The sequence below is a fragment of the Hemitrygon akajei genome, unplaced genomic scaffold, assembly GCF_048418815.1.
Source record: "Hemitrygon akajei unplaced genomic scaffold, sHemAka1.3 Scf000034, whole genome shotgun sequence".
NCBI classification, from domain to species: domain Eukaryota; kingdom Metazoa; phylum Chordata; class Chondrichthyes; order Myliobatiformes; family Dasyatidae; genus Hemitrygon; species Hemitrygon akajei.
Genome location: NW_027331920.1, coordinates 3,364,256 through 3,379,787, shown reverse-complemented (window position 1 = coordinate 3,379,787; position 15,532 = coordinate 3,364,256).

Here is a 15,532-nt window from a genome sequence, read left to right as displayed (position 1 = left end):
GCTCAGTGGCTGGTTGGGCTCCAATCGGAGTTCTGGGATGAATCTAATAGATTGTGTCGGCTCATCAGGAGGGCGATGAACTACTTTGATCATTATGCCAAAATCTGGGGGTGAGGGTCCCTCCCAGTCTGATCCTTGCTGCATGCCCGGAGATCACTCCCACAGCGCGCTGCCCCGAGATTACTGCAGTGGAGACGAGAGGGCCCCTCCCAGTCTGATCCTTGCTGCATGCCCGGAGATCACTCCCACAGCGCGCTGTCTCGAGATTACTGCAGTGGAGACGAGAGGGCCCCTCCCAGTCTGATCCTTGCTGCATGCCCGGAGATCACTCCCACAGCGCGCTGCCCCGAGATTACTGCAGTGGAGACGAGAGGGCCCCTCCCAGTCTGATCCTTGCTGCATGCCCGGAGATCACTCCCACAGCGCGCTGCCCCGAGATTACTGCAGTGGAGACGAGAGGGCCCCTCCCAGTCTGATCCTTGCTGCATGCCCGGAGATCAGTCCCACAGCGCGCTGCCCCTAGATTACTGCAGTGGAGACGAGACGGTCACTCACCTCTTTGCGAACTGTGGGCTGGCGAAGATCTGTGGAGAAAGATGCAAGGGCCTGCGCCACAGCAGCTGCGTGACAGAAGGCTCACTGATCCTCGGGTAAAGGCATTGCACGGTTTATCCCTGTCAATATTTCATGGCAAATAATGCCTATTTTTATTTAAAAAAATATCCACGTCTGGGCTCTGTCCAGAATTGTGGAAACTGGCCTTTCACTGGAGCTGGGACAGACATGGGTAAAGTCAGAAAGTTTCTTCAGGACTTCACCGACCAAAATAATATTTTCCACCCTGTGACGTGGAATGTCCAGTCCTGTACTTTTCCCTGCAGCCACAGCATCTGTCTTGTCACAGCGTAATATGCTCTCGACATCCCCACTTTCATGGCATGAACTAATTTAATAGTTGTTTAAATAGTTACTTAACCTCAGTTTTACACCCCAGTCTGACTCTCTTTACACCGCGAGAGAAAAAATAAAAATAAAAACCGAGCTGTTGGAGGAACTCAACGGGTCAGGCAGCATCTGAGGGAAATGGCAATCGAGATTTCGGGTTGAGACAGTCCAGCGGAAGAATCTCGACCTGAAAGTCGATTTTACATTTCTCTCCACAGATGCTGCCTGAACCGCTCAGTCCCTCAAATTTCTTACTCGAGATTCCAGCATCTGCAGTCTCTTGTGCCTCTCTTTTCAGAACTTGCCCCTTTCAGTCCTGTCTCAGACTGAACCAGGCTCCTCTCTCCGGCTTCAATTCTGTTCTGCTTCTTCTTTAGCGCATCACGCCTACCGGGATACAGCCCGCAAACAGAAGCTCACCGAGAGTTGAAAACCTACTTCATTATCCACAACGCCACCTACCTTAGTATCATCTGCACACTTACTAATCCAATTTACCAACCCATCATCCAGATCATTAATGTATATGACAACCAACATTGGACCCACTATAGATCCCTGAGGCACACCACGAGTCACCGGCCTCCAACCTGACAAACAGTTATCCACCACTACTCTCTGGCATCTCCCACCCAGCCACTGTTGAATCTATTTTACTACTTCAATATTAATACCTAACGATTGAACCTTCCTAACTAACCTTCCGTGCGAAACCTTGTCAAAGGCCTTACTGAAGCCCATATAGACAACATCCACTGCTTTACCCTCGTCAACCTTCCTAGTAACCTCTTCAAAAAAGTTAGTAAGATTTGTCAAACATGACCTTCCACGCACAAATCCATGTTGACTGGACGAACTCAACGGATCAGGCAGCAACTGTGGAGGGAAATGGACAATCGATATTTCGAGTTGAGACAGTACTGGTGAAGGATCTCGAATCGGAAAGTCTATTGAATATTTCTCTACGCCGATTCTGCCTGACCCACTCAGTTCCTATGGCATCATGTTTCTCATTCGAGATTGCAACATCTCAGTCTCTTGTGTCTCTCATTTCAGAACTGGTCCCTGTCAGTCCTGCCTCAGACTGAACCAGGCTCTTCTCTCCGGTTTCACTTCTGTTCTGCTTCTTCTTCAGCCCATCACACCTACTGAGAAACAGGCTGCCAACAGCAGCTCACCAGAGTCCCCTGTCCAGGGCCGGGGATTGATCGGCCCTGTGGCTTCTTCTTTCACCACACGACTTCCAGGGGAAGGTCCTTCCGATCCCAGGGATGAGGCCTTTGGAGGTTCATTTGACGCTTCTGTCGATCTGCCATTTTACCGGGATGGAGTTGCTAGTCCCAGGCCCAAAGCCACTCCTTTTGGAGCCGCGTTTAGGCAGTCCACGGCCGAGTTTTCATTTCTGTTCTGAGCTGTTTAATGTGTTGCTGATCTCACCCTGCGATGAAATTACCAGTATTACTTCCCATTGAACACATCCAGCAACATTCTGTGCATTACCTGAGACTGCAGCGCGCGTAGTGGACAATCGCGGTACTGCAGGGGATCAGAAGCTCCCCGAAAGTGAAAGCCTTCTGAATCAGGAAGTGCCGCGAGTTAACATGGCTTCGAAAGGACAGGTCGAGAGTTTGAGCGAGGAGGTAATTTGTCCCGTCTGCCTGGATTTCTTCACCGATCCGGTTATACTGGAGTGCGGACACAACTTCTGTCGCTCTTGTATCGCACGATGCTGGGAAAGGGAGGAGAGAAACTCCTGCCCGGAATGTAGAGAGGTGTTTGCTGACCGCACCCTCAGGGTGAATCGGGCCTTAGCAAATCTGACACAAAAAGTTCGGATTCTAAATCTGAATCCGAAAGGGAAGGAAAGTAAACTTCACTGCGAGGAACATGAGGAAGAACTGAAGCTGTTTTGTGAAACGGACAAGACACTGATCTGTCTTGTCTGTAGAGACGCGCAGGAACACAGAGATCACCGCTTCCTGCCGATTAAAGAAGCTGTTAAAATCTACAAGGTAAAACTAACCCGAATTTGATCTTCACTCTATCCTCCATTCTTCTGCCTGGGACTACAGGAGCCTTCACATCGAACACATCATTCCCCGCAACTTTCACAATCTCTAACGGGATTCTACCACCAAACACATCTCTCCCTCCAACAGCCCAGACCCACCCCTCCCCACAACTCTCGGAGCTCTGGAAGGATCGTAACTCCCTTGTCCAATCGCTCCTCCCCACTGATCTCCCTCCTGGCAATGTTACCTGCAAGTTGGACAAGTGTTACACCTGACTCCTAACCTCCTCCCTCGTCACCAGTCAGCGACGCAAACAGCCCAGTTCCTCCCGTATCTTCCGTGGTCGATTGTCCTCTGATATTAGACTGTCCTCTGGTCACCTGTCCCCTCTCAGCTTCTCACTTCATCACCCTCCCTCACGTTCCCCCTCGCGTTGTCTCACCCGTCACCTGTCAGCTTGTTCTCATCCCCAAACTGTTTATTCTGGCTTCTGTCCCATTCCTTCCCAGTCCTAATGAAGGGTCTCTTCCCGAAACACTGACTGTTTATTTCCCCTGAATAGATGCTGCCTGACTCACTGAGTTCCTCTGGCTTTTTCTGTGATAATCGAATTTGATCGCCTGTTTCTTTTGATGACTCTTTGTTTCTATTTCCTTCGCTCTTTGACTTCCAGGATCAGCTAAAATCTTCCTTAGACTCTCTCACAAAAACGAACTCAAATTTCCTGAAAAAGGAGCAACAACAGAAAGAGAAGATTTCCGGACTTCGGGTGAGGCTTCCTGAGCGGAATTTCTGATATTACTGTCGAGTTTTGCTCCATTTAATGCAGAATAGCCGAGTATCGCAGCTCCAGTGTCCTGGGTTCGAACCCTGTTGCTGTCTGTGGGAGTTTGCATGTTCTCCTTTTAACCAGACACATCCCAGGGACATACCGGATGAATGGTTCATTACAATTAACCCTGTGAAGGTGGAGGAGAGTGATGTGAATCAGCTCTGAGTTAATGGGTCACTGAGGGAGAATAAGTTTCAGGAAGATGTGAGGGGAAGGGGTTGACGGGAATGTCTCAGAAGTAGTATGGACCCCAATGGACCGAATGGTCACTTTTATGTCATAAGGAAATACAACACAGCGATGCAGTAAACTAATTTTCACCTTTCATTCGACAGAAACAGTCACACAGTGTTCAGACACACATCACATCCCAGTTTGCTGAACTGCACCAGATTATCACTGAGAAAGAGCAGAGCTTACTCAGGGATCTCAGGGAAGAAGAGAAGAGGATTCTCAACCCAATGGAGAAAAATCTTCTGCAGATTCAAGAGAATATAAGGATTATTCAGGAGGAAATCACTAAGTTAAAGGAACAGATGGATCAAAAAGACGGTGTGATATTTCTCAAGGTGAGGGATCACATTTTAATTTATTTCTGTGAAATTGAACTAAATGAACAGCGGTTTTTTTTTTTGAACTAAACACAGCACAGCGGCCAATCCTACCAAATCAATTGCCGCTGCTGGTCTCCTCACACAGAGTGTTCTCCTTGCATGACGAACCTCCAATCACTCCGCTAATGACATTCTAAAATGTCGGAGATAGTTATTCGATCCTTTATCAGCAGCATAATTAAGCAATGAAATTTCAGCATAATTAATCGTAAATTAAACTGCAATGAATCGGTCAACAAATGATATGGCATCTGCCAGTCCCAGGCTCAAAACAGCCCTGAACAAAGTACGAATACATACTTTTACCCCGTCGCTTTTACCCCGTCCCCACTCACGTGACTGATTATCGTAATAAACACGTAACACAGAATACAATGCAGTCAGAAAACAGACGTGTTGCTCCTACACACAGAATTTACAAATGGCAGTAAACTGTTTCTCACCAACAATTGATGCAACTATTAAGGTTTGTTGTTGTCACAAAACTGGACTTCCACTACTTCTGTACATCGCAGGACAGAATGCAATCTTCTCTGAAAAGATTTACTCTGATTATGACACAGAGTTGCTGACTGTGTCCTTAATTATCGCATTAAATATCCTCTAAAGCTCCCATTAACTCACTGTTCCAGTCATAGGCTGTGAGTGTGTCTGGTGCAATGGGTGTGAGGGTCTCTCTATCAGTCAGGGACAATAAAGATTGTGACCCACACATCAGACTGTCCTCTATATCCGGTTTCCATCAGATTATAGAAACTTTCACTGTCTCTACTTTATCGGATAAGTTTTAAATGGGATTGTGTCCCATTCTCCGTCATGAGCACGCCTTTCAATCCATCTTCTCCAATCTTTTTCCCTTCTGCACAATCTGCGCATTCTCACCACAACCAGCAACAGTGCCCCGAACTCCCTGGTGTTTATCCAGCCTCCCCATTACAGTCAGTCTCTGCCGTTCCATTTCAACCACTCCTGTGCCACCGATTTCCAAATCCTCCTCACTAAATTTCTTGTCGGATTTATTAAAAATCACCTAGCGTTTTTTCTTTGACTGAAGGTCTCCCCATAAATAACATAGAAACAAAGAAAACCTACAGCACAATACAGTCTCTTTGGCCCACAATGCTGTGTCGAACAACTACTTACTTTAGAAAACACCTCGGGTCAGCCATAGCTTTCTGTTTTTCTAATCTTCATGTACCTGTGTGGGAGTCTCTTGAAAGACCCGATCGCATCCGCCTCCATCTTTGTTGCAGACAGCTCATTCCACCCATTCCTAAAAATTTACCTGACATCTCCTCCATACTACTTCCAAGCACGTACGACCTCTCTTGTTAGCCATAATGAGGTACATTTTCCAAGTTCGCGCAAACAAATCCATCACTAATCTTAAATTGTTCCATTATATCATTCTGACTCCTTATCCAGATGATAATGCACAGCCTGTCCTGTCTTTCCTGTAAGTTTCATCCTCTCAGTAATGGTCTGACATTCAGAAACTTTCCCTGTAATTTACCCCGTGGTTCTGTATTGTCCGTGTGTATGAGTGACTGCGGGAGTGGGAATTTTCAACACCTTGTAATGATTTGGATGAAATTCAGGATGTGGACTGTAAGTCCAAGTCTAATCAGATTTGTGTTTTTATTTATTTCAGGAGGAAGCTCATCGAAACAGGAGGTAGGACATGCTCTTTACTGAAACCCTGTATGGATTTGTAAAATACTTCAAAATTCCAGTTTATCACCAGCAGTTTAATATTTACAGAATCAGTGACAATGTCCAGGAATTGTCAGTGACAGATGAGGCCCTACCGGTTGAAAAATTCGATCTCATCTATTTGTTGAACACAGTGCTGAGAGAAACGCTTGATGCCATTAACCGAGGTAAAACTTACAAATATTCATTTTTACTTATTTATGAGACACAATTAAGTTAGAATTTGAGGCAAGGATTGGCTGTAATACTGGGCTGAAAGGGAATTCAAGTTTTTTTTTCTACATCAACGGCACCGAGTGGGGGCAATCACTGTTACATGGTCAGCTGGAGATGTCAGACCCCTGGACGCACCAGCACAGGGTCACAATACAACCAATACACGGGACTGGCAGATGAACCACTGTGTCCTGATCCCAGGCACACTGCACTAACACGCCAAGACATGAGTTTGAATCTACCAGAGGAACTGGGAATTTAATACTGACTTGATGATATTGCAGGAATAAAATCGGGTATCAGTGTGGTAACCGGGATTGTCAGGGAAATACACAAGTCCTTCGTGTGCTGTGAGTGCAGACTCTGACTGACACAGATCTTCACCCCACCCCCTCCTGAACCCGCAACCCTCACTGATGTTAGTTGGAGAAGTGGGGAGCTGTAGTGGCAGGGGACTCAATCGTCAGGGGAACAGACAGGAGAATCTTTGGACGTGAACGGGACACCCGAATGGTATGTTGCCTCCCAGGTGCCAGGGTCAGGAACGTCTTGGATCGTGTCTGCAGCATTTTGGAGAGGGAGAGAAGACAGCCAGATATCCTGGTGCATTTTTGGACCAATTACATAGGAAGTAAAAGCAAAGACTTCCTGAAAATAGAATTTGGAGAGCTTGGTAGAAAGCTCAGAAGCAGTAACCCCAGGGTTGTAATTTCTGGATTACTGCCTGTGCCACGTGCTGGTGAGGGTAAAAACAGGACAACGTGGAAAATTATTGCGTGGCTGAAAAGCCGGTGCAGGGGCGTGTTTTCAGGTTCTTGGATCAATGGGATCTCTTCTATTGGAAGTATGACCTGATCAAAAAGGATGGGTTGTACCTGGACCCGAGGGGGAGAAATATTCTCACAGAGAGGTTTGACAGAGCTGTTGGGGAGGGTTAAACAAATTTGGTCGGGGGTGTTGTTGGGAACTGAAGTGAAGGGATAGGACTGAAGGTAAAAATGCAAAGAGAGCGTGCAGTCAGACTGTCAGATAGCGCAGACAGATGCAAGGCCAAAATTGTAGCCAGCAGGGTGAGTATCAGTGCATTAGGAATGCAGAATTAAAAAGGGTAGCAGATACAGTACAGTGTTATATCTCAGTGCATGGAGTATAGGAAATGAGGTGGATGATCTTGTTGTTCGATTACAGATGGTTAGGTATGATGTTTTGGCCATCACTGAATCGTGGCTGAAGGATGGTTGTAGTTGGGAGCTGAATGTTAAAGGTTACACAATGTATCGGAGGAAGGAAGGAAGGCAAATGGGGCTCTGCCGGTGAATCAGCAGCAAGATGTGACATAGGATTGGAAGATGTTGAATCCTTGTAGGCTGAGGTAAGGAAATGCAAAAGTAAAAATGACACTGACAGCAGTCATATACAGGCCTCCCAACAGTAAGTAGGTTGAGGCCAACAGATTACAACTGGAAATAGAAAAGGCTGATGAAAAGGACAATGTTACGATAATCATGGGAGATTTCAACATGCAGGTCAATTGGGAAAATCAGGTTGGTAAAGGATCTCAAGAGAGTGAGTTTGTTGAGTGCAATGTGATGGCTTTCTAGAGCAGTTTGTCGTTGAGCCTACTCGAGGAACAGCTCTACTGGATTGGGTGTTATGTATTGAACCAGAGGTGAGTAGTTAAAAGAAACCTTAGGAAGCAGTGCTCACAACATGACAGAGTTCAACTTGAAATTTGGTACGGAGAAAATAAAGTCTGACATTGTAGTATTTCAGAGAAGTAAAATAACTTACCATGGTCTGAGAGAGGAGTTGGCCGAAGCAAATTGAAAGGAGATGCTGGCAGTGATGAGAGCAGAGCAGAAATGGTGTCAGTTTCTGGGAAAATGAGAAAGGAGAAGGATAGATGTATTCAAAAAATAAATAAATACTCAAATGGCAAAATAGTAAAACCGTGACTGACAAGGGAAGACAAGTTAATGTAAAAGCTAAAGAGAGGGTATACAACAAAACAAATATTAGTAGGAGGACGGAGGATTGGGAAGCTTTTAAATATCTACAGAGAGGAACTAAAAGAATGATTGGGGGGGGGGGGGGATTTAATTGTGAAATGATTTGAATTGAATTGACTTTATTACTTACATCCTTCATATAAATGAGGAGTAAAAATATTTACGTTACCTCTCCGTCTAAATGTGCAATGTGCAATTTATAGTGATTTATGATGAATACTATGTACAATATGATAGTCAGGATAACATAGAAATACAGTTCTCTCAGCAAGAGTTAAGCTGTCTGATGGCCTGGCTGAAGAAACTGCACCCGGATGGCAGCAACTGGCAGTTACTGGTGGGGCAGACTCAGGTCTCCAATGATCCTTAAGGTCCCTTTTACTTACCTGTCTTTGTAAAACAAACTAACAAACAATGCATGTGGACATGCAGTGGATCTAGTATACTTGGAATCGGAGAAGACCTTTGACAAGGTACCACACATGAAGCAATTTAAGAGCTCATGGTTTTACAGAAAAGTTACAGGCATAGTTAGAATATCGGGTGATTAGAAGGAAACAGCGAAAAGGGTCCTTTTCTGGTTGGCTGCCAGAAACTAATGTTCCACATGGGTCAGTGTTAGGACACCTTTTTGTTATGCTGTATATGAAGATTTAACTGATGGAGTAGACTATCAGATATAGGAGCAGGAGTAGGCCATGTAGTCCATTGAGTCTGCTCCACCATTCAATCATGGTCTCATCCAATTCTTCCAGTAATCCCCGCTCCCCTGTCTTCACCCTATTCCCTTTTATGCCCCGGCAAATCAAGAACCTATATATCTCTGCCTTGGCCTCCACAGCCACCCGTGACAGCAAATTTCACGGATTTTCCACCCACTCACTAAAGTAATTTCTCAACTCTAAAAGGACGTCCTTCGACCCTGAAATCACGCCCACTTGTCCTGGAATAGTTGGCTTTGTTGCTAAGTTTGCAGATGTTATGAAGATTGGTGGAGGGGCTGGTAGTGTTGAGGAAACAGTTGTGCTGCACAAGAGCTTGGGTGAGGAGAAAGGGTAATAAAGCTAAAAATGATATACAATGTTGTTGGAAAAGGCATGGGCATGCACTTTGGTAGTAGAAATAATATGCAGGTTATTTTTTTTTAATGGGGAGAAACCCCAAAAAGCTGAGAGGAAAATGGACTTAGGAGTCCTTCTGCAGAAAATCCTAAAGGTTAATTTGCAGGTCGATTCAGTGGTGAGGAAGGCAAATTCAATGAAATGATGTGCTGACATTGCAGAGTGTTGATTTCATTACGATGATTCCGGGAATGAAATGATTATCGTATGAGGAACTTTTGATAGCTCTGTGTCTGTACTCACTGGAATTCAGAAAGATGAGGGCGGATCTCAAAGAATCCTGGAATGTTGGAGGGCCTAGACAGTGCAGATATGGAAAGGATGTTTCCTATGGTGGTGGAGTTTAGGACAAGAGGGGCACAGCCTCAAGATAGAGATGCGTCTATTTCAAACAGATGTGGAGAAATTTCATGAGCCAGCGTCTGGTGAATTTGTGAAACTTCTGTGTATTTAAGGCAGAGCTTGATAGGTTGTAGATTGGACACAGCATCAAAAATTACGGGGAGAAGGCCAGGTAGTGGGGCTGAGCAGGGAAAATAAGGATCAGTCATGACTTAATGGCGGAGCAGACTCGATGGGCCAAATGGCCTAATTCTGCTCCTATGTCTTATGATCTCATGTTATCATACCACTACATTGAAGCATTATGAGAATGAGCCCGGACACAACAAGCATTGACATGGGTCAAGATTTAATTTCAGGAGAAGCACACACAGCATAACCGGCCTGGCAAAGCTCCCTCACACACATATACAGGAAGGATTGGCAGATTGTAGTCACAGCCTCTGCAATGTATGTTGTTGTTTCCGACAGTAACCTGGAAACCAATCTCTTCAGAGCCAGTCACTTATTTGTTTAAACAACTCATACACATGTCACACATTGTTAACGCACACCAGACATATGATGACACAGTGTGACATAAAAATACTTCAATGTGGAAACTCTCCTTCAATGTGTATACACATCCAATGACATTTATCACAATCAACACACACACACACACACACACACACACACACACACACACACACACACACACACACACACACACACACACACACACACACACACACACACACACACACACACACACACACACACATACACACACACACGCACACACACAATATATACTACCAGAGTGTGACACACAGCCACAGAAATAGGCACAAATTTCCATTTAGTATTGAAATCTGCCATCCTTACCCAGTCTGTCTGTTCTGTGACACTGAGCTGCCCGCTGACGTGACGTCACATCAACACTTCACAGACAGACTCCGGGGTGAGATTCCTCAGGAGGATGATCTGGGAGGGTTTGACGGATGTTGAACTAGACACAAATTCGCATTTATATATGAAATCTGCTGTCTTTACCCAGTTTGTCTGTTCTGAGGCATTGAGCTACCCTCTGACGTGATGTCTCATTGACAGTTCACAGACTCCGGGTTGAGATTCCTCAGGAGGATGACTAGGAAGGGTTTGACAGACGTTGAACCCACGGCCCACTTCATCAATCTGGAAGACTAAGATGTCTTCTTGAGCATGGCCCATCTGTGTGTGTTTGCCCCCCCCCCCCCCATCCCTCTAACCATTTCCTGTCTGTGTACCTGTACAAATTTATTTTAAAATATTTTAATTATATCTATTTCCACAGCGTCTGACAGCAAATTCCACCTGCCCAACCCCCTCTCGGTGAGAATGTCACCCTATAGATCTCTCATAAAAATTTCCCCTCTCACTTTCAATCTGAGCCCTCTGGTTCTGTACTCCCATTTCCCGGGAAATGCCTCACTTTATCTAAGCCCCTTATGAATGTATTTACCTCGATAAAGTATCATCCCTCAACATCCTACACTACGGCTAAATAGTCCAATACTCTCTGCTTTTAACCTAAGCACCCCAGTCCTGATAACATCCTCCTGAAGCCTCCTGTCCAGTGGAATGACATCCTCCCCATAGTCGAGGAACCGGAAATGCAGGACAATACTACAAGTATGGTCTATCATCGACATCAAAGGCCTTGCTTAAGTTCATGTGGACAGTGTGGAATAGGCTGATGAATACAGGACTGAATGTGTTGTATTTGAATGCACCAGTATACGGAATAAGGTAGATAATGCTGTAGCACAGGTAGAGATTGGCAGGGACAACGATGTTGGCATCACTAAGTTGTTGCCTTTGTGGCCAAGCTTGCAGACGATATGAAGATAGGTGAAAGGGCAAGTAGTGCTGCAGAAGTTCGGAATCTGGGGAAGGACAGAGACAGATCAGGAAAAGGGCAAATAAGTGACAGATGGATTATCGGGTAGGGAAGTCGTGCATGCACTTTGGTAGAAGGAATAAAGGCATAGACAATTTTGTAAACAGGGAGAAAGTTCAAAAATCAGAAGTGCAAATGTACTTGTGCTTCTGGTACAGGATTCCCTGAAGGCAAACTTGCAGTTTGTGTCAGTGGTAAGATTGACAAACTCAATATTTGCTTTCATTTCGAGACGATTAGAATACAAGAGCAAAGATGTAATGCTGAGGATTTATAAGGCATTGGTCAGACCAAACTTAGAGTATTGTGAGCAGTTTTTGGTCCCTTCTATCGGAAAAGATGTGCTGGCATTGGAGAGGGTGGGGGTTCACAAGAATGATTCCGGGAATGAAAGAGTTAACATATGAGGAGTGTTTGATTGTTCTGGGCCTGTTCTCACGGGAGTTTAAAAGAATGGCTGGTTTCTTACCCCCCTCAACCCTGTTATCCTGCCTCCTCCCCATAACTTTTGAGACTCTGACTAATCAAGAAGTTTATTATCAACTTCTGCTTTAAAAATCAAACAGGAGAAAATCTGCAGATGCTGGTAATCCAAGCTACACAGGTCCTGATGAAGGGTCTCGCAAGATCTCTCTGACACCTGTCTGGAGAGAGTTGATGTTGGGAGGATGTGGATGAGTCGAGAACGGTAAAGCACAGCCTCCGACTATAGGGATGTCCATTTAGGACAGAGATGAAGAGGAATTCCTTTATCCGCAGGATAGTGAGCCTGCCACAGGCCAAATAATTGAGTATATTTAAAGCGGAGTAACACACACAAATTATTGGTGTGAACAGCAGGACGGGAAGTTTTTATGGAAAAGAGTACACAGTCGACGGTTCAGACTGAAACACTTCATCAGGACCTGCGTTGTTTAAGGGTCCCTGCAAATTCATCCCCTGTCCTCATAAGGGGCAGTGGGGGATCGGGTTGTGGGAAAGGGGACAAAGTCATCCTCATCTGCCATCTTTTCCCCCTCTAGCTTCTCATTACGTCTACACACACAGTTCACCCACGGGCTTTCCACCCCTCCCCCACCTGGTTCTGGTTCAGTCCGCCATTCATCTCTCCCCTACTGGTTCCCATTATCACCTCCTTTACTGTCTCGAACCTTCACACTCCCCCACTTCACACTCACAAATGAAAGTGAACATTGAATGAAGGGCCTGTTCCTGTGCTGTACTGCTCTATGTTCTCTGTTCCCGATTTAGACGAATGAGAGGAGAACTCAGTCATGGATCAACAGGCAGGATACAACGAGGATGTTTCCCCTGTCTGAGGAGTCAAGGGTCAGGGGTCACTGTGTTTGGAATTCTCAGCAACCGTGGAGGGAGGGAGTTTGGGGGTTCTTAGCCATTCAGTTCACAGAGCCATCGCCGTACAGCATAGAAATGTACCCTTCGACCCATCAGCTCTGTGCTGACATATTTATCCATCTACATTCATCCCAGTGGCCGGCATTAGGTCAGTCTCTCTGTGTCTTGATTGTTGAAGTGTCTGGCCAAGTGTCACCCCCCCACCCCAATCCCCGGGGCCGAGTTGCCCGAGTCTCCCCTCGATCCCCGGAGCCGCGCTGTCCGAGTCTACCCCCGGTCCCCGGAGACTCTCTAATTCTGTGCTTCTACCCCCAGTCTCTGTCACTCTGGATGTGGAAACGGCGGAATCCGTGTCTCGAGGTGTCTGAAAATCGGAAGAGTGTGAGATGGACCCGGAATCGAAGGAATCTCCCTGCCACCGGGAAGAGATTCACAAACTGCGCTTGTGTACTGGGATCGGAGGGATTCACATCCGGGAGACATTACTGGGAGGTGGAGGTGACGGGGAATTGGGTCTGGGGTCTAGGAGTCGGCGCAGAGTCTGTGGAGAGGAAGAGACGGGTCAGTCTGAGACCGGAGACAGGATTCTGGGGAATAGGGCAGGATTATAACGTGCTCATTGTTTTTCAGCTCCCCTGTGTCCCCTCTCCCTGCCTATCCCATCCCCGAAAGGGTGGGAGTTTATCTCAGTTACGAGATCGGGACAGTTTCATTTTACAACGCGGAGACCAAGTCCCATCTCCACACCTTCACTGGGAATAAATTCACGGGGAAACTTTATCCTTTCTTCGCAACCTGGGTTAGAAACCAATGGCTGAGAATCTGCTCCGGTTCCGCTCCGGGTCTGTAAACGGGTCGGGTCCCGGGACCGGCGTCAGGAGTAAAGTCCCTGTAAATATAAATGTGCGGAGAGTGCAGCTAAATACGTGGTTAAGGAGATGGTGCAGGAGGGAGGGCTTCATGTTTCTGGACAATTGGGCTTTGTTCCCGGGAAGGTGGGACATGTTCCGACGGGACGGTTTGCCCCTGAACTGGAGGGGGAATAACATTCTTGCGGATAGATTTGCTAGTGCTGCTCCGTGGGGTTTAAACTAGATTTGCAGCGGGAGGGGAACCAGAGTGTTAGAGCAAATAGTGAGGTGGAGGAGGATAAAGGTAATGCGAGGACTGCATGTATAGACAGAAATCAAAGGTTTATACCTGATAGAAATGTTCTCAGGTGCATCTATTTCAATGCAAGGGGTATTGTAGGTAAGGCAGATGAGTTTAGGGTGTGGGATTACCTGCGATTATGACATAATTGCTATTAATGAGACTGGGTAGCAGGAGCGGCAGGACTGGCAGTTTAATGTTCCTGGGTTCCGTTGTTTCAGGCGTGATAGAAGGGGAGGGATGGAAGGGGAAGGAGTGGCATTACTAGTCAGGAAAATATCACAACTGTGTGTAGACAGGACAGTCCTGAGGGCTTTTCTACAGAGGCCATATGGGTGGAGCTGGGGAACGGGAAAGGTGTGACCACACTAATAGGGGTGTATTATAGACCGCCCAATAGTCAGAGAGAATTGGAGGAGCATATCTGTAGAGAGATAGTAGACCGATGTAAGAAACAGAAAGTTGTAATTGGAGGGGATTTTAACTTTCCACATATTGACTGGGACTCACACTCTGTAAAAGTGCTAGATGGCTTGGAGTTTGTCAAATGTGTTCAGGAAAGTTTTCTAAATAATATATAGCAGTGATGGTCAAATATACTTGATGTAAGAGCCACATACGTTTATCTTCAGATGTTTGAGAGCCGCAAGACATGAACAAATTTACACACACGTTTTTATTGTTACATACACATTTTGTTACAGTTTTTTTTTGCAATTTATTTTTTTATTGAAGTTCGTCATCAAACAAACATTTCTATAAGATGTATTTCAGACATTGTACATATATATCATATAATCATATATATCACAAATTTCCACAAAGTATTTATCTGAGATACACACTTATAGAAAAGAGTTGAAAGAAGAAAAAAAACAAGCAAAAGGAAAGAACTATGTACAAATAGGGAGTGATCTTTTTATATAACAGATTCATCGATTTGTGAGAATAAAATCAGGTATTATGTAGTTAAACCATTTTTCCCAGTATGAATCAAATTGTTCCAAATTCGATAAAATTCTCTTACGTTTGATTGGATTTAATAGCCCATTGACATTAAAATAAATGAATTTTACCTTGCCTTAGCCATCTGTATTTATCTGTCAATGTAACTTTGAAATTAGAATAAAACTTAATCGATCTACTCCCTGAACAAATAAGAACCAAGAAACGCAAATAATAACAAAAATGGCAATGAACGTGTGATTCCAAAGCTGAGGTCTCTGTTAGATGACCCAGCGCTGAGCTAGAGGAAATGTCTAGCTGTGGGGTATAACCCCTCCTACTTGTGAGTTGAAG